Source organism: Chiloscyllium punctatum, chromosome 27, assembly GCF_047496795.1.
Source record: "Chiloscyllium punctatum isolate Juve2018m chromosome 27, sChiPun1.3, whole genome shotgun sequence".
In the NCBI taxonomy this organism is placed as follows: domain Eukaryota; kingdom Metazoa; phylum Chordata; class Chondrichthyes; order Orectolobiformes; family Hemiscylliidae; genus Chiloscyllium; species Chiloscyllium punctatum.
In genome coordinates this window covers 4288505-4307178 of record NC_092765.1, presented here as the reverse complement: position 1 = coordinate 4307178, position 18674 = coordinate 4288505, and the positions used below count along the sequence as shown (strand labels likewise).

General features: G+C 42.0%; 1 protein-coding gene across 1 annotated transcript in view; it reads right to left on the bottom strand.

Annotated features, from left to right (window-relative positions):
* Positions 1–18674, bottom strand: part of ahdc1 (AT hook, DNA binding motif, containing 1) — a 207661-nt gene that overhangs the window by 139582 nt on the left and 49405 nt on the right. The window contains exons 2-3 of the mRNA XM_072547958.1: positions 17034–17101; positions 5381–5443 (exon numbers count right to left, since the gene is read on the bottom strand). The gene's annotated coding sequence lies outside the window, so the exon portion shown is untranslated. The remainder of the gene's footprint in view (positions 1–5380; positions 5444–17033; positions 17102–18674) is intronic.

Sequence of the window (18674 nt, the reverse complement as noted above, 5' to 3'; positions counted from 1 at the left end):
TATGAAGTTTCCTCTCAGTCCACATTAGTAAGATGATAGTGAAGTTCCTTCAAAGTCAATTTGAAGAATACACAGTTTGCATATTCATGTCACTGACCCTCAATCTGTCAATGATGGAGAACCCCAATTCAAGGATCACAGGTTAGTCTGCAATGCAGCTCTAGGTTACTGTTGCATACGAGCAGTCAGAAATGGATTTAAAAAGCTAAAAAACAAAAATACAAACCACACTTGGTGTTTTCTATGTAGCATTTCAAATATCAGATAAGGAACACCAGCCTTCGTACCTATCACCAACTGGCAGGCCTTTGCCAGACAACATTACTGGTTGTTTTGAAAACAAGATAAGAAGCTGCCCCAAATGAAGATGATAACATGGACTATGCTGAACTGCACTGTAACTCAGGAAGCTTCTCATTTCACCCAGAGCGGATAAATATGTCACGCACATTGACCAGTAACAAAACCAGCTTACAACTAGCTTTCTAATGAGGTTGAAAACAAATTCAGTGAATAAACAAAGTTATGGATGCTAGAAATCTGAAATAAGAACAAATGGTACTGCAGATCGAGAACCATAAATGCCTATAAAAGGGAAAAATGTATTAACAAGACCATGCCTCTGGTCTGAACAACAGAAGTTCCCTAGATATTTGTGTTTTAAAATCAATCCAATCAGAGATGTGTGACTCACCTCTACAGCAGGTGAGACTTGAAGCTGTGCCTCCTTGTCCATAGGTATGGACATTACCACTGTATCCCAAGCACCCTCAAGTTGTCTGGATAATGTGATAACTGAGTTGTTTAAATGAAAGTCAAGTCAGCAGACTCAGATTAACTGAGTACAGAAGGAGACCAAGCAGCACTGGCAACGTCTGGTCTGCCATTCAGTAAGATCACAGTTAATATTCATCCAACTCCTTAACTTCCCAACAAAACAAAACGTTAACCTCTTTTTTTCAGTGCAAACTGAGGACTTGTAGGTGCAAGTTCATTTTCACAGCGATCAGCACACCTTCCATCAATGGTGTGATGGTGAAATTCCTATAATTGTTTAAGAACCACCTGGATGATGCAACATGGGGAAGTTTCGATTGGACAAGTTATTGCTTACAAGGTGTCAAACACTGGTCATTAAATGAAACTATTTTGTTCATGAGTCATTAATTCTTTAGGTTCTTCAGATTTTCATGTTTGCTAAATCTCAGAAGATTCCAGAATAAGTCAGTAGTCTGTGATTCACTGACAAAGCTAAGGTCGATCTTTGATTACCATCTAATTTTTTTTTCCAAGTCCTGAGGTCTGACTTTAATTCAGTTGACAAAGAAGCAACATTTTGTAAACTTGGTTCGTGAGCCAGGTCAGTATGTTATGGTCAAGCTCACAATACATTTTCAAAGATTTATTACAGATTACTAAGGTCATTATGTGAAAACCCACTATATGGAGACTGAGAACTAATTTCAGTGTAAAACACCATTCAGGAAGAGGTACTAGATAGACTAAAATGTCTTCAATTCTGCACCAATTAATGTGTTTTCCCCCAGCTTCAGAAGAGGATATCAACAATAACTACATTTATATGGCATCTTCAATGTTGTAAAGATGGCAAGGTGCTCTGCAGCACTAATATAAATTAAAATATGACACCAAGTTGCATAAGACAACAACATTAGGCAAAAGACTATTAATGTGATCAAAAAGTTAGGTATTACAGAGTGTCTTAAAGATGGAAAGGTGGAGAGGTTCAACTGTGAAATTCCATCACTGACAGAGGCAGCTGAAGACACAGCCACCACAATGATGGCACAAATTGGAAATGCACAGAATTAGGAACGCAGATTTGAGAGGGTTGTGGGACTGAAGATGAACATGGAGATAAAGAGGGAGAGTCCAGGGTGGATCTGAAGGCCAGGATCAGAATTTTAAAATTAAGGCACAGCTGAACTGGGAACCTACTCCACCTGCTAGTCGAACTGGCTTCAATTTTCCACATTAGTCATTCTTGTGGTCTCAGAGTGATGGTTAACTTCATTCCAGTTGCGGTGGATTAGAAAAGTACAATCATAAAAAGCCAAGTTCAAACCAGACTGCTTTATTTTTACCTTACAGCCACATGGCCATAAGCTTTTGAAGGTCTGGGCAATTTTCAAAACCAGATCTGAAGGGTGAGCAGGCAACGCCAATCCATAAAGGAGCTTATCCAAATGTCCGAACAATCTCATTACCACTATTTCCCAGCCCCGTAGTACTTGCACACTAAATTCATACTCCCCACTTTAATCCCAGATAAGAATAACAAAGCATTGCACATTTTTGAAACACCACTAAATACGCCAAGGCCTGTCTTTTGTTGGTGATATTTCCACTAAACCAAATAGTTTAAAATTACCATCTAAAAACTGCTTCAGCTTTCACCTGGGAAACAGTGTGATGCAAAAGATAATACAGAAACACAGCGATGTCTTTGTTCTCCATATGAAGGTCTGCCACAATTGAGGTGTCACGATGTGGCAGAGGCTGAACAGTCACCAGCCCATCTCCACTGAGTGCATATTTACATCATGTTCCAGTGACTAATATCTCAGCAGAAATAGAAGTGTTCATGCTAAATTAATTACCACATCCATTGAGTAACTATCTGCATAGCACCAAACAGAACTTTATGCCACTGTCTTTTCTGTTAAGTGCTATTACATTCTCTACATTTTAGTTGTTCAATTTGTAAGAAAATCATCCATGTAGTACCTCACAAATCCGTCAAATTTATCTCTGGGTCAGGAACAGGAGCTAATGAACAATTCATTGGTCACCTCTGTCCCTGTGCCAGGCAATGCTTTGAAAACTAGCTCAGACAGTGGGTACCCAATGTACTTATCCCCTCCTCCATCCTTACTGACAATGACTAGGGTACAATTACATGGTGGTTATATTATTGCTAAACTAGAAACTCTAAAGGCCAGGGCTAACAATCTGGACACCAACCACATTTTATTTAAATATTGAACAAATGTGAAAAAGAAAAATCATTAAAGGCGACCGGCTCATCAAAAAAATCCATCATGCCAACTCGCTCAGTGAAGAGAATCTCCTGTCCTTATCCTGTCTGGCTTGTTAGTGATTTCAGGCACAGCACTGTGGTCCTCTGAAAAACTGCCAAGTAAAAGGCAGTGAGTAGTTTGCAAACATGCTGCTGCCCTCCAGCTTCACAACAGTTGCTGGCTTTGCTTACAACACCCTTACCTCACAAATGAAGTAAAGAAAGGGAACTTGAGAGCAGCACAGTCACTTCACATTTCTTTATTTGATATATTTTTTAAAAACAGATTTAACAAATACATCTGTCAAAGCTAATATTTTTTAAATGGCATCGGTGTAAAACTTTGCTCAATCTTTCCAGAGATCTAGGATTATAGCCATAACTCTGCGACCAGAAGAACATGTTCTGATTGCTGAATTTCCCAACAAATACTGCTCTATAAAGTAATGTCTCTGACATGGTTAATGTTGAAAACTGCATTAAGCTCCACACATTCTGAAGATATCATAAGGACCTGAGTGAGAACATCTTAGGATCTTAGAAGGTGAAGACCTACACACGCTATTTTCCCAATAGTAAAGTTTATTCCTGAAGTGCTGACTCTCCTGCTCCTTGAATGCTGCCTGACCTGCTGTGCAAAGGTTCTGGGGAAAAGGCGAGAAAGGGGAGTTGTGGATTATCAGATCAGCCATGATCTCACTGAATGGCCGAGAAACCGGCTTCCTGTGCATTACAGGAATCAACAACTCAAGCATGTGCTTCAAGGGGAAATGGACTATTTCTGCTTCTGTCTTATGGTCTTACCAAGTAGACCCTCAAATCCAATCAAGGCAGCAAATATACCCTAGTGACTAGCTGGCAGTGTTTGGCATGGTAGCACATACACTACAAAGCATGACCAAACAGGGGAAAATACACTTTATTGTTCAAGCTGCATGGGGAAGAGTCCTACTCCACCCAACAGCCCCAGCACACCAAGCTGGGAGGAAATCTGCTGGCCTTGCCTGGTCTGATCTACATGTGACTCCAGACTCTCAGCAACATAGCCAACTACTAAATGCCCTCAGAAATAGCCAAGTGAGCCACTCAACTGAAGGGTAATTAGGAATGGACCTCACCAGAGATGTCCATATCTCATGTAACAACAATAATACCATACCACACAAGTGCCAGACATCTTAACATTACTTTCATATTGGATATACTAGAGTTTGGTTGATGGGCAGGAGTGGTGGTAGTCAAACGGACAGGGCTACAGAGAGAGAGAGAGAGAGAGAGAGAGAGAGAGAGAGAGCACAAAAGTGAGGGGGGAGAGAGAGAAAAAGAGAACAAAGACAGTAAAAGAAAATGAAGAGAAAGGAGGAGGGAGAGCGAACGGGGGGGTAAGAGGCAGAGGAAGAACAGAAAGAGAGAGAGATCATTCAACATCTGTTTATCTACAGGACGGTCGCAGAGCAGTCAACAAGTCACCAACAACAAATTGCTATTCAGATTCAGTCCCTAACATTCTTACAAGTGAGTTACTGAAGAAATGGGAACAGAGACTGGCCGCTCAGTTCTTGGAATGTGCACCACCATTCACGTGAACTCAGTCTGACCTTCGCATACTATTCCCCACATCGGTTAATGCCTCAGAAATCTATTGAAAATATATCGCTTGTAGAGAATTACTCTGTGACACAACAGTGATCTTGGCGTCGCTTGCATTTATTTTCTGTTAGCTTCAGCCACACAGTTTGCTGCAAGCTGAATTGTTCTTCGAATAACAATCATCGATTTTTCACAATCCTCCTACAATGGGACTCTGCCTGGATTCCCATTTGACATAATGCTGCAACCGGCTTCCTGTGCACTACAGGAATCAACAATTCATGCAGGTGCTTCAAGAGGAAAGAAAAGGAATATTGAACTGGACCCAAAAACGCAGATATTCTGTGCAACAGTCAGTTTATTCTAACCAGGGCATGTGCCGCAGTGCACAATACCAATACTGACTGCAAAACAGCTGTTTGGCTCATCATAACGTGGGAGCAAGCACAGAGACAAATACTCTTGTAACTACCCTTTAGGGTGTGGGAAAAGAAATCAGTACCTTCATCACTGCCTGTATCAATAACATTAACACCATGTTTTTTCTTTTTGTACAGATGCGTTGCATTCACATTTATGCTTGGTCTCATATTAGTTACAGGCTCAATATTAATTCCAACAGCAAATCAAACTGTGTCGGTGGGGGGGGAAATGGTTTGGGGGAGAGAGAGAAACAAACTACAGTTCATTATTACAGGATCGAATAAAAACAAGACAGAAACAAAATAGATTTATATTGCGCCTCTTGACCTGAGGACGTCCCAAAGCCAATGAAGTGCTGTTAAATGTAACAGAACGGCAGATGCTGGAAATCTGAAACAAACAGAAACAGAAATTGTTGGAGGAAGTTAACTTTGAGGGTTAGACTGTTTCTCTCCACACATGCTGCCAGACCTGCTGAGTTTCTCCAGCGATTTCATTGTCTGTTTAAGGAAGTTAGACAGGATGGATGAAGAACAGTTCCCATTAGAGTCATAGAGATGTTCAGCATGGAAAAAGACCCTTCGGCCCAACCCATCCATGCGGACCAGATATCTCAATTCAATCTACTCCCACCTACCAGCACCCAGCCCATATCCCTCCAAAGCCTTCCTATTCATATACCCATCCACATGCCTCTTAAATGTTGCAATTGTACCAGCCTCCACCACATCCTCTGGCAGCTCATTCCACACACGTATCAGCCACTCTCTGCATGAAAAAGTTGCCCCTTAGGTCTCTTTTATATCTTTCCCCCTCACCCTAAACCTATGCCCTCTAGTTCTGGACTCTCCAACCCCAGGGAAAAGACTTTGCCTATTTATCCTATCCATGCTCCTCATAATTTTGTTAACCTCTATAAGGTCACCCCTCAGCCTCTGACGCTCCAGGGAAAACAGCCCCAGCCTGTTCAGACTCTCCCCGTAGCTCAGATCCTCCAACCCTGGCAACATCCTTGTAAATCTTTTCTGAACCCTTTCAAGTTTCACAACATCTTTCCGATGGGAAGGAGACCAAAATTGCATGCAATATTCCAACAGTGGGCTAACCAATGTCCTGTACAGCCGCAACATGACTTCCCAACTCCTGTACTCAATACTCTGATCAATAAAGGAAAGCATACCAAACGCCTTCTTCACTATCCTATCTACCTGCGACTCCACTTTTAAGGAGCTATGAACCTGCACTTCAAGGTCTCTTTGTTCAGCAACACTCCCCAGGACCTTACCATTTAGTGTATAAGTCCTGCTAAGCTCCAGGGAACACAGGTCAAAAGGTTTTCAGCCGGACATGTCATGATTGCTGCTCTCTAGAAGGACAGAGCCAGCAGGGTCATGGGACGTAAAAACTCCGAAAACCATTTATCATCTGACTTGGAAATATATCGTCATTCCTCCAGTGTCACTGGGTCCAAATCCAGGACTCCCTCCTAATGGTATTGTGGGTCTACCTACAGCACATGGACTGCAGCGGTTCAGGAAGGCAGCTCACCCCCACCTTCTCAAGGGGCAACTAGGGATGGGGAATAAATGCTGACCCAGCCAGAAATGGCCACATCCGATAAATTAATGAAAAAAAAATCACTGAGTTGTTAAGATAATTCCTTTTTAATGCAGCAAATGGTAATGACCCAGAATTTGCTGTGGATGACAGGTGTGACTGAATGACTGAGAAGTTAGTAAACTCTTTTCTACTGGAGTCCAGAGGCAGGGGGAGAGAGGGAGAGAGAGAGAGAGAGAGAGAGAGAGAGAGAGAGAGAGAGAGAGAGAGAGAGAGAAAAAGGTGGTGGGGGGGGAGAATGAAGATTAAATGGCCTAAATGGTAGCCTCATGTTCTGAAAGTAACACAATGGCTTTAAGTATAGTTTACTTTTTTATTTCATTATCTCAAGAGATATACTTTACCTGGGTTTACAAAAGGCACTCAATAAAGTGCCTCACAAAAGGTTGATACACAAGATAAGGGCACACAGATTTGGGAGAGAGATAATTTCATGGATAACGGAATAGTTCATGGTCAGGAAGGAGGATTAGGATAAATGGAGCATTTTAAAGTTGTAGACCGGACCAACTGCAGTATCAGTCCTAGGGCCACAGCTGAGACAGAAACAGAGACAGAGAGAGGGAGGGAGGGAGGGAGACAGAGAGAGACAGAGAGAGAGAGAGAGAGAGAGAGAGAGAGAGAGAGAGAGAGAGAGGGAGGGAGGGAGGGAGAAAGAAAAAGAGAGAGAGAGAGACACACACAGAGGGAGAGAATGGAGAGCGCGAGACAGAGACACACAGTTATTTACTTTGTATTGAAATAGAAAAGCAAAACACTTTTTCAAAGTATATATAAATGTCAAAGTTCAGTGTGATATGGATGCACTCATAAAAGGAACATTGAGCCTGCATGCCTCAGTGCTGATGTCACTCCTCGGTATGGGACCATAGCTAGGTAAGCATTTCCAGTCCATCACTAATTACCCTCGAAAGGTTGGTTGCCACCTAGTTTCTTGAACTGCTGCAGTCTTTGGGGTGTAGGGATACCTGCAGTGCTGTTATGGAGGGGGGTCCTCCAATTTGACCCGGTGACAGTGAAGGAACAATGATTTCCAAATCAGGATGGTGGGGTGTTAAGGGTTGCAGGTTTGGTAAATGATGTCAAATGACCTTGGTGAATGTCTGCAGTGCATCTTATAGATGGTACACATTGCTGCGACTGGTGAAGGGAGTGAATGTTTAATTGTCGGGATGGAGTGCCATTCACATGAGTGCTCTGTCCCAGATGGTGTCAGGCCTCTGGAGTGTTGCTGGAGCTGCACTCACCCAAACAACTGGGATCATTCCATCATAAAAATCAAAAGCAAAATACTAAGGATGCTGGAAATCTGAAATAAAAGCAAAGTGCTGGAGAAACTCAGGAGGTCTGGCAGCATGGGGTGAGGGGGCACAAACCAATTGTCTCCTTTTCATGCTTTTCTTTACATCCAATCTTCCCTTCTCCATCTTTACCAACCACTTGGTCTTGGATTGTGAGTAGGCTTCTCCTCCTTCCCTTCCACAGTCTTCAGCATAAAGAAAGTTTCCAATCCCTTTCAGTTCTGAAAAGGTTACATCAGGCTCAAAGCATCAACTCTGTTTCTCTCTCCACAGACACTGAGATATGCCAGCATTTTCTGTTACTTCATCACACTCCTGACAGGTGCCTTGGAGAGAGAGGCATTGAGCGGAGAGCAGGTAAGTTACTCGCTGGAGAATTCCTAGTAGCCAAAGGATTTATATAGTAAGGCCAGTTCAGTTTCTGATCGATGATAACCCGACAAAATAATGGGGGATTCGTTGGTGAAAATGTGTTGGAGATGGTCATTGCCTGGCATTTTGTGTGGCATAGGTATAATTTGCCGTTTACCAGCCCAAACCAGATGTCAATCAGGTTTGACTGTATATGGCCAGTGACTACTTCAGTAACGGAGGAGGCACGAATGGTGCTGAGTGTTGTGCAATTATCACTGAACATCCACACTTGATTTATTATTGTCACATGTACCTGAGTACAGTGAAATATTTTGTTTTCTATGCAGTACAGGCAGATTACAACATATAAAGATCATGGGGTGATAAAACAGAGCGAGGAACACAAAGTTACAGCTGCAGAGAAGGCACACAAAATGCAGGATCAACATGAGATCTGAAATTTGACAGGTCCATTCAAAAATTTAACAACAGTGGGGAGGAAGCTGTTCTTGAACCGACTGGTACATGTGCTTAGGTACTGTATCTTCTGCCTGACAGAAGAGATCGGGAGAGATTATAACTGGGTGGGAGGGTCTTTGATGACGTTGGCTGCCTTTCCGAGGCAATAAGAAGTATAGATGGAGTCAATGGATGAGAGGTCAGCTTCCGTCATGTTCATAACTCTCTGTAGTTTCTTACGGTATTGGAGAGTTGCCATACCAAGCCGTGAAGCATCCAGATAAAATACTTTCTATAGTGCATGTGTAAAAGTTGGGGAGGGTCCTTAACAACATGCCGAATTTCCTCAGCCTTGTAGGAACAGATGTTGTTGTGCCTTTATGACTATTGTATAAACATGGGAGGTCCAGGTCAGATTCTTGGTCATCGTCACTCCTAGGAACTTGATGCTCTTGACCATCTCCACCTCAGTTCCATTGATGTAGATAGTGACATGCCCCCTTCCTTGCTTCCTGAAGTTGATCAGGATCCTTAGTTTTGCTGATGTTGAGGAAGAGAATGCTATCTTTGCATCATGTCTTGAAGCATTCTCTTTGCTGTACTCTTATCTTGTCATTGTTTGATAAGTAAACTTATAGATGACGTTCATATGAAAATTGGCTGCACAGCCATGAGTGTACAGAGAGTACAGCAGGAGGCTAGTGGGTTGGTGTGGAGGGGCTGTTTCCCACCTTCACTGATTGTGGTCTGTGGGTCAGGCATTTCTGACCCTAAGAAGATAAGGCAATTGACAAAGCCAATGAAGATGGTTGGCTCCAGGACACGGTACTGAAGGGTCCTTGTGGCACAGTGATATTGCCCCGACCTCTGGTCCAGGAGACACAGGTTAAAGTGCCACCTGCTCCAAAGGTGTGTAATAACATCTTGGCACAGGCCAATTCTAAATGTAACCTGAGGAACTTTTGCAGAGGTGTCCTAAGTCTGGGATGATTGTCCTCCAATAACCATGAGCATTTCCTTTTGTGTTCCTCCATCAGGGCTGTTTTCCTCCAGGTTTGCAAGGTCTATATGACCAAAAGAAATAGAGTGGAAGTAAGGCCATTCGGCCCATCGAGTCCAGTCCGCCAATCATGGCTGATAGGCATTTTAACGTTACTTACCCGCAATCTCCCTGTAGCCCATAATTCCTTGCGAGATTAAGAATTTATCAATCTCTGCCTTGAAGACATTTAACATCTCTGCCTCCACTGCGCTCCGTGGCAGTGAATTCCAAAGGCCCACCATTCTCTGGCTAATGAAATGTCTTGACGCCCTCTAATTCTAAGTCTGTGCCCACAAATCCTAGTATCCTTGCTTGAAGGAAACAATTTCCCAGCGTCTACCCTTGAATACAATCCCAGAATCATCAGCCGTTCACCGTTTATTAGGCCTACCAATCAAGGGATCATCTGTGTGAATCTCCGCTGGACACGCTCCAGTGCCAATATGTCCTTCCTGAGGTGTGGGGTTCAAATCTGGACACAGTATTCTAAATGGGGCCTAACCAGAGCTTTATAAAGTCTCAGTAGAACATCACTGCTTTATGCCATCTACTTGATGCCATACGTATAACTGCTGCTTTAACATTAAGGGAAATCATTCATAACTCACTTAAATTCAGCTTTTTTTGTCAATATTTAAACCAAGAATGTAATAAGGTTGTGAGGCAAGTGGCCCTGACAGAAGCCAGTGTGTGTGAGTGAGCTGGTTATTTGTTTGCAAATACTGCTCGAAAGCATTGTCAATGACCCTTTCCATCATTTTACTAATGCTTGAATGTACGTAGAGTGATGATGCAGTAAACTATTAGGATCTGTCCTGCTTTTTATACACAGGACATACCTGGACAACTTTTTACATTGTCACATAGGTGCCAGTGTTGAAGCTGTACTGAACACCTTTGATAGGAGCATGGCTAGTTCTGGAATACAATTAGCACTATTACTGGAATATTGTCAGGCCCCACAACCTGTGCAGTATTAGAAATACTAATAGAATAAGGCATATTGGGTTGTTATTCAAGTCAACAAGACTGCAGAAGTTCAATGGTTCAATGGAGAGTGTAGGACAACAAGCCAGGAGCAACACCAGGCACATCTGAAAATGAGGGGGCAACCTGATGAAGCTACAATGCAGGACTGCTCACAATCCAAACAGCATACACAGCAAGTGATACTAATAACTAAGCAGTTACATAACCAATGGATCAGATCCAAGCTCTGTAGTCCTTCAACATCCAGATGTGAAAGTTAACTGACAACTAAACTCCTCACTAGGGCAGGAGACAGCTCCACAAATATTCCTGCCTTCAATGATGGAAGAGCCCAGCGCCATCAGCGCAAACGATAAGGCTGAAGCATTTGCAACAATCTTCAGCCAGAAGTGCTGAGTGGATGATCCATCTCGCATCCTCCAGGAGGTGCCCAGCATCACAGATACCAGTCTTCAGCCAATTCGATTCACTCTATGTGTTAACAATAAACAACTGGCAGTACTGGACACTGCAAAGGCTACAGGCCCTGACAATATTCCAGCAATAGTACTGAAGACCTGAGCTTCAGAACTTACCGCAAACCCCTAGCCATGCTGTTTCAATACAACTACACCACTGACATCTACCCAAACATTGCCCTTTGTCCAGTACACAAAAAGCAGGACAAATCCAACCAGCTAGTTACCATCAGTAATGTACTCTGCAAAGTAACGGAAGGTATCACGAACAGTGCTATTAATCAGTACCTGATCAGCAATAACCTGATCAGTGACGGCCAGTTTGGGTTCCACCAGGGCCACTCAGCTCCTGACCTCATTACAACTTGGTTCAAACATGGACAGAAGAGCTGAATTCCAGAGGGGCTGGCAGAGTGAAGCTCTTGACATCAAGGCCACATTCAAGTGAATAGGGCATCAAGGAGTCTTAGCAAAGCTGGAACCACTGGTTGGAGTCAAACCTGGCACAATGGAAGATGTTTGTGGTTGTTGGAGGTCAGTTACCTCAGTCCCAGGACATCTTTGCAGGAGTTCCTCAGGGTAGTGTTCTAGGCCCAGCCATCTTCAGCTGCTACATCAATGACCTTCTCTCCATCAAAAGGTCAGATGTGGGGATGTTCACCAGTGATTGCACAATGTTCAGCACCATTTGCAACTCCACAGATACTGAAGCTGTCCATGTTGAAATGCAGCAAAAGCTATATTCAGTCTTGCACTGAAATGTGGCTAGTAACATTTGTGTCATTAAATGCCAGTATGGACCATCTCCAAGAGAGAATCTAGCCATCATCACTTGACATTTAGTATTGTTGCCATCATTGAATTACCTATTCTCAACATCCCTGGGCTTAACACTACCCAGTAACTGAGCTGAACTAGCCATATAACTGCAGTGGCTATAAAAGCAGGTCAGCGGCTGAGAATATTGCAGTGAGTTCTCTCCTGGGTTCCTAAAGCATATTCACCATCTACAAGGCACAAGTCAGCAATGCGATAGAATATTCCCCAAGTGTAGCTCCAACACTCAAGAAGCTTGACACAATCCAAGACAAAGCACCGCATACACAAACATCCACTCCCTCCACCACTGACGCTCAGTAGCAGCAGTGTGTACTATTTACAAAATGCACTGCAAACATTCACCAAAGATCTTCAGACAGCACCTTCCAAACCCACGACCACTTCTGTTTCAAAGTGCATGTGCAGCAGATAGACAGGAACACCAGCCCCTCTAAGTTCCCCTCCAAGTCACTCACCATCCTGAGTTGGAAATAAATCTCCGTTCCTTTACTATCTCTGGGTCAAAATTCTGGAATTCTCTGCCTAAGGGCATTATGGTCTACTTCCAACATATGGACTGCAGCAGTTGAAGCAGGCAGCTCAAAAACAATAGGGACAGGCAATAAATGCTGACCCAGCCACCGACGCCGTCATTCCACGAATGAATACATTTCTTAAAAAGTTGTGGTCTGACCATAAATTTATACACTTCCAGAATATACTGTTCTTGTATTCTATGCCATGGGTAATAAAGGTAAGTATCAACCTGTCTTCTTAACCATTTTTTCTGTTGCTTTCTAGAATCTGTGGACATGCCCGTCAAGGTTGTTCTATACTTTCCAGGATCCAATTATTCATAACAGAATCCATTTCCCTGTTAGCCATCCTCAAATGCAAGACCTCACACATTTCCAGGTTGAATTCCATTTGTCACTGCACTGCCCAGCTGACCAGTCCACTAGTGTCCTTCTGCAGTTCACAGCTATACACCTCACTATCCACCACTCCACCAGTTTTTGCATTATCCACAAACATTTTGATCAATCCTGCTCCATTTAAGTCTGATCATTAACGTACACCACAAACAGCAAGGGCCCCAGCTCTGAGTGCTGCAAAACCCTGGAAACAGACTTCCAATCACAGGAACATTCCTCTACCATCACCCCCTGCTTCCTGCCTCTCAGCCAATTTTGGATCCAAGTACTTGAACAATTTGGACGTACACAGACAAACCAATTCACTGCCCCAAATTTGACGTCTTCCCTGAAAAAAGTGCAAGTTTTATTTTAGCTAAATTTTGTGGATTCACAGATGTGCACCACTAATACCATTGAAAGATTGATTATTCGTTGCAAAACATTAAATCCTCAGCCAAAGACAGAAACTCCTGTAGCTTGTAATGGAAGCAAGGTTGAAATAAAGAATTTCTCCAGATATTTTCACTGAAGTAATGCAGACAATGGTGTAAAGCTTCACTCTCCTCACTGCACACTCCAGTGACCAGGCAAGATATACCAGGAACATCCTGTTGTTGGAAAATATTGCCAACTGTTTTTAAAGTAGTTCATGCAGACTCAGCTCAAGGAACATGTAGTGAGCTGCCGACAAAATCTCATCACTCCACCCTGAAAACGCTTGGGGATATTTTTACTCTGGTACTCCCTGAAATTTTGCTTTGATGAGATACCTGACAGCTCTGACAGCTAGACATATGAATGCAGTTCTTGTCCTGGTGTCAGATTCTCATGTGCAGGCATGACTACTAGAGGGTTTGACGATCACAATTCTTAATTTCAAATAAACTTATGAGTTTATTAATAACTTCAGTTTCTTCTATTTTTACCCAACATTGTAATTTCTGCAGCTACATTTTGTTTTGCAAATCACTGCAATCCATTTAAGTTGAGCACAGTGAAACCTGGCTAAAGTGTGTTCACTCACACAAATTATTTCATTAATCGTGAATATAAGTGGATGTAACACTGTGAATAACCCAGTCATAATGAAGTTGACTCTTCGATTTTAGGGGAAACACGAGCTTTTTTTTAAAAAGTGTTGAGCCCTTAAGGAGCTTTCAAATACAACTCAAATATCAGCGTAAGCAGTTGCTTCCAGTAATAAAGGCTACTACAGCCAGCGAGAGATTATATTAGCACTGAGAATTCTCCAGCTCGCCTATCTTTTACACAACAAATATTAAAACCTTGTTTTTTTCCTTAGGGATGTGGGTGGAAGGGTGAGGGGATATTAGAGTCTTTGGCCAAACTAAAATTTAAATAGCTTCCATTTCAGCTGGCACACTCGCTTCACTGCAGTGCTGTGTTTGTGTATTGGTTACTTTGCATTTAGCAGCCAGGACAGATTTTCTCCCTTTCCCTAATTTAACACCCATTTCCTTTCTCCACTATTAATAACCCCTTCATATTTTGCATTAGGCCCTGCCCACCACTTGGCCTCTTGCTCCTCCTCCACCTCTGTCAAAAGTCAGCAGTCACCAGATTATAGTCCTGGTGTCATGTGACTTATTTGAAATCACAAGTTTTCACAGCGCTGCTCCTTCAGCACTTGAAATTTCAAATAAACCTGTTGGACTATAACCTGGTGTCGTGTGATTTCTGACCTTGTCGATCCCAATCCAACACCATCTTGTCTGTCAGGAATACAAAGGAAAACTATTTCCTTACACCATTCTGATCTGAAGACGCATCACTGGACTCAAAATGTTAACTCTACACAGATGCTGCCAGACCTGCCGAATTTCTCCAGCAATTTCTGCGTTGGCATCGATTTCCAGCATCTATACTATTGAGCTTTTGTAAGGAACGCAGTAATGAGACTTCAGTATCACTAACAAGGTGGTCGTCCAAAAATACTTCAATCCCCTCACATCCCCATTTCCAGTCAGGTAATACAAATCATTCTCAAGACCCATTCAACTTGAATGAAGCTCACAAACTGCCCAGCGATACTTTTCAGATTACATCCTCCCAATCAGACTCTAAATCAGTGTCAAGAATTATAACAATCATTGATTACATGATTAATTGAACTGCTATCTTTTATAAAAACTCAGTCATTTATGCTGAGTCATCCAGACCCTGTTGTGATAAAATTCCTCATCATGAAATTTGTTGTGACAAGGCACATGATAAAAATATCTTGTACATACGTGTAAAATACAACTCCATTTATTGATCATTTATAATTCACATACACTGGCGTCTGTTCCCCATCTGATTCTCAAAGGACATCATTTAAAAATATACACTAATACACCTTAAGCTTCTTTCTGTGGAGGGCATTTTTTCCACTGTCAATAATTTAGTAGAAATTTACATTTTTTTATATAGCAGATAATAAAATCTAAAACCTTTCTTCACAGGATTTGAAATATTTATAAGCAAATTTGTACAGTACTGTCTGCTCTAATGCAAGGTAGAGTTGGTGTTACCTTTTTAAGTCTAAATAGACTATATTTTAAGACTACCAAACATCAAAAAATCAAATCAATTCAACAATAGCTGTCAACATCTTCCAGGCTTTTCCAACAGTTCTTAATAGCCCTTCAAAAAGACAGCTTACCTGTCTGAAAACAGATGGATGTTGTTTTAAAAATAAAATGAGCCAGAAACACTCACTAGATAGACCCACAATGGGAGCTTCTGAGAGACAATGTTTCAGTTTTCTGCCAAAATTGAGGAGTTTGGTTGAGAACTGTAATATATAGCCTGTACTAAAACAATTTACCACCACCCACAATGGCACAGCAATACAATTCATGACAATTCCAATTAAGGAGGACAGCTGACTGTAAGTCCCCAATGGGGCAAAACAATAATAAAAAAGAATCCGGGACCTGGATGAGGTCAGAGTTGGGGGCAGGCAGCTCAGAGAGCTGTAGATTCAGAGGGAGGTTTCACAGCAGAGCCACAGAGGGATTTAAATAGAAGGATGGGGATTTTTACAATTGGATGAGTCAATGCAGTTCGGTCAGCATAGGAATGACAGGTAAACAGGGCTTGATACAAGATTCCTTCATTAAGGGGCAGCACTGGCCTAGCGGTATTGTTGCTAGATAATAATTGAGAGATCCAGTAATGATCTAGGGTGCAGATGGTGGAACAAATCCAAGTTCAGGTTGTACGTTTACTCGCTGAGCTGGAAGGTTTGTTTTCAGACGTTTCGACATCATGCTAGGTAATTGTCAGTAGTGAGCCTCCGGTGAAGAGCTGGTGTTATGTCCCATTTTCTATTTGGGTGTCTTGACCTCTTCAGGTGGGTGATATCATTTCCAGTTCTTTTTCTCAGAGGATGGTAAATGGGGTCCAAATCAATGTGTTTACTCATGTAGTTCTGGTTTGGATGTCAGGCCTCTAGGAATTCCTATGCGTGTCAGTGTTTAGCCTGTCCCATGATGGGTGTGTTGTCCCAGTCGAAATGGTGTCTTTCTTTATCTGTATGGAAGGATAGTAGTGAGAGTGTGTCATGTCATTTGGTGGCTAGTTGGTGTTCATGTACCCTGATGGCTAGTTTTCTGTCAGTCTGTCTGATGTAGTGTTTGTTACAGTCCTTGCATGGCATTTTGTAAATTACATTTGTTTTACTAGTTGTTGGTATAGGGTTAAACTGAGAAAAAGAATCGGAAATGCTTTCACCCATTTTAAGAGACTAAGACACATAAATAGAAAGCGGGTCAGAACACTAGTACTTCACCAGAGCCTCACTGGTGATGTTACATAGCATGGTGACAAAGTGTCTGAGAACAAATCTACCAGCTCAGCGAGCAAACTTACAACCTGAACCTCAACCTAAGCTACAAACCTTCTTAAAAATTGCAAACAAATCCAAGTCTAACAATGACTGTGAAAGTGCTGGGGAGTATTATAAAAACCCATCTGGTTCACTAATGTCTTTCAGGGAAGGAAATCTGCCATCCTTACCTGGTCTGGCCTACATGTGACTCCAGGGATGGACAATAAATGCAGGTCTGGCCAGTGATGCCCACATCCTATGAATGAATTAGAAAAAGGTATAAGCTGCCAAGTTAGGAAACACAGGAGTAGGACTAGGCCATTCAGCCCCCTGGGCTGGCTCAGCCCTTTCAGATAGTGGCTGATCATCTACCTCAATGAGGGATATTTCCACACTGTCCCTTAATATTGTTAGTATCTGGAAATCTAATGATCTCTATCCTGAACTTACTTAATGACTGAGTTTCCAGACGCGTCTGGGGTAGAGATCTCCAAAGGTTCATCACCCACCACGTTCTTCTGCATCTCAGTCATCAATGGCTTGCTTTTATTTACATCCTGTGCTGGTTCTAGACTTCCCACTTGTACTCTCTCGATCTGTTTTAGAACTTTAAGAGGATCAATGGAGACTAAGTTTACAGAGGATGGAGGTCAGGTGAAGCAAATCCTCTACCATCACTGAAATTCACAATTTTATGCCACTAAATGGAGAAGTTGATTGATTGATTTATTGTCACATGTACCAAAGTATAGTGACAAGTATACATGGCTCCACCGTCAAGCAGATTGGAGCAATGTTAAAGGTCCATCATGGACAACATGCTACTTCAGGGAAGAACAAATAGTTTAGAGACTGTCCCTCCTTCATCGATACGTCTTTGAAATAATCTATTCCCAAGAATGCTGTTAATTACATTCATGTCAGTTAATGCGTTAATAAAATTAAGGGACATTACATTCTGTGCAACTCCCAGCACCCTTCAAAGAGGCATATTAAGGATCAGCAGGCAAAGTTCCATCTATAAGTGAATGAATGAATGGAAAAAAAAAGCTTTTCTTTTACATCTTCAGTGGTTAGCACGGCTGCCTCACAGTGCCAGGGACCTGGGTTCAATTCCACCCTAAGGCAACTGTCTGTGTGGAGTTTGCATATTCTCGCTGTGTCTGTGTGGGTTTCCTCCGAGTGCTCCACTTTCCTCCCACAATCCAAAGATGTGCAAGTTGGGTGAATTGGCCATGCTAAATTACCCATAGTGTTCAGGGATGTACAGGTTAGCCATGGAAAATGTCGGGTTACAGGGAAAGGGTAGGTAGACGGGTCTGGGTGGGATGGTCCTCAGAGGGTCAGTGGACTGTATGGCCTATTTCCACACTGTAGGAATACTCTGATATTCTATGAATTAAAAAACACTGAATAACATATTCTTTTCTCCTCAGAATTTTATTTAAAGCATTATTCCAAACTTCTAGATGTGATGTGATAATTTCAAAAAAATTAGCTGGCAGCTGATTAAAAGCACCTTTCCAAAGTGGATGAGCACTTTTTTGAATATATGTAAAGACATCCTGCAGTTTATCATACCTTCTTTTGCATATATTAAGTATGAAGGGTTTTTTTAAATTGAAAAAAAAATTAGACAACTGTACAATGGTGTACAATGGAATCAAATGGTGATAGAATCTACAGAATAAAGCTTAATGAAATGCATAAATTCACAATTTTTATGATTCAAAAAAATTACATAGGAAGCATTGAAATACATCATGTTACTATTAAGATTTTACTGAGATTCAATATTAAGAATCAGGTCTGCCATTAGTTTGTTGCAT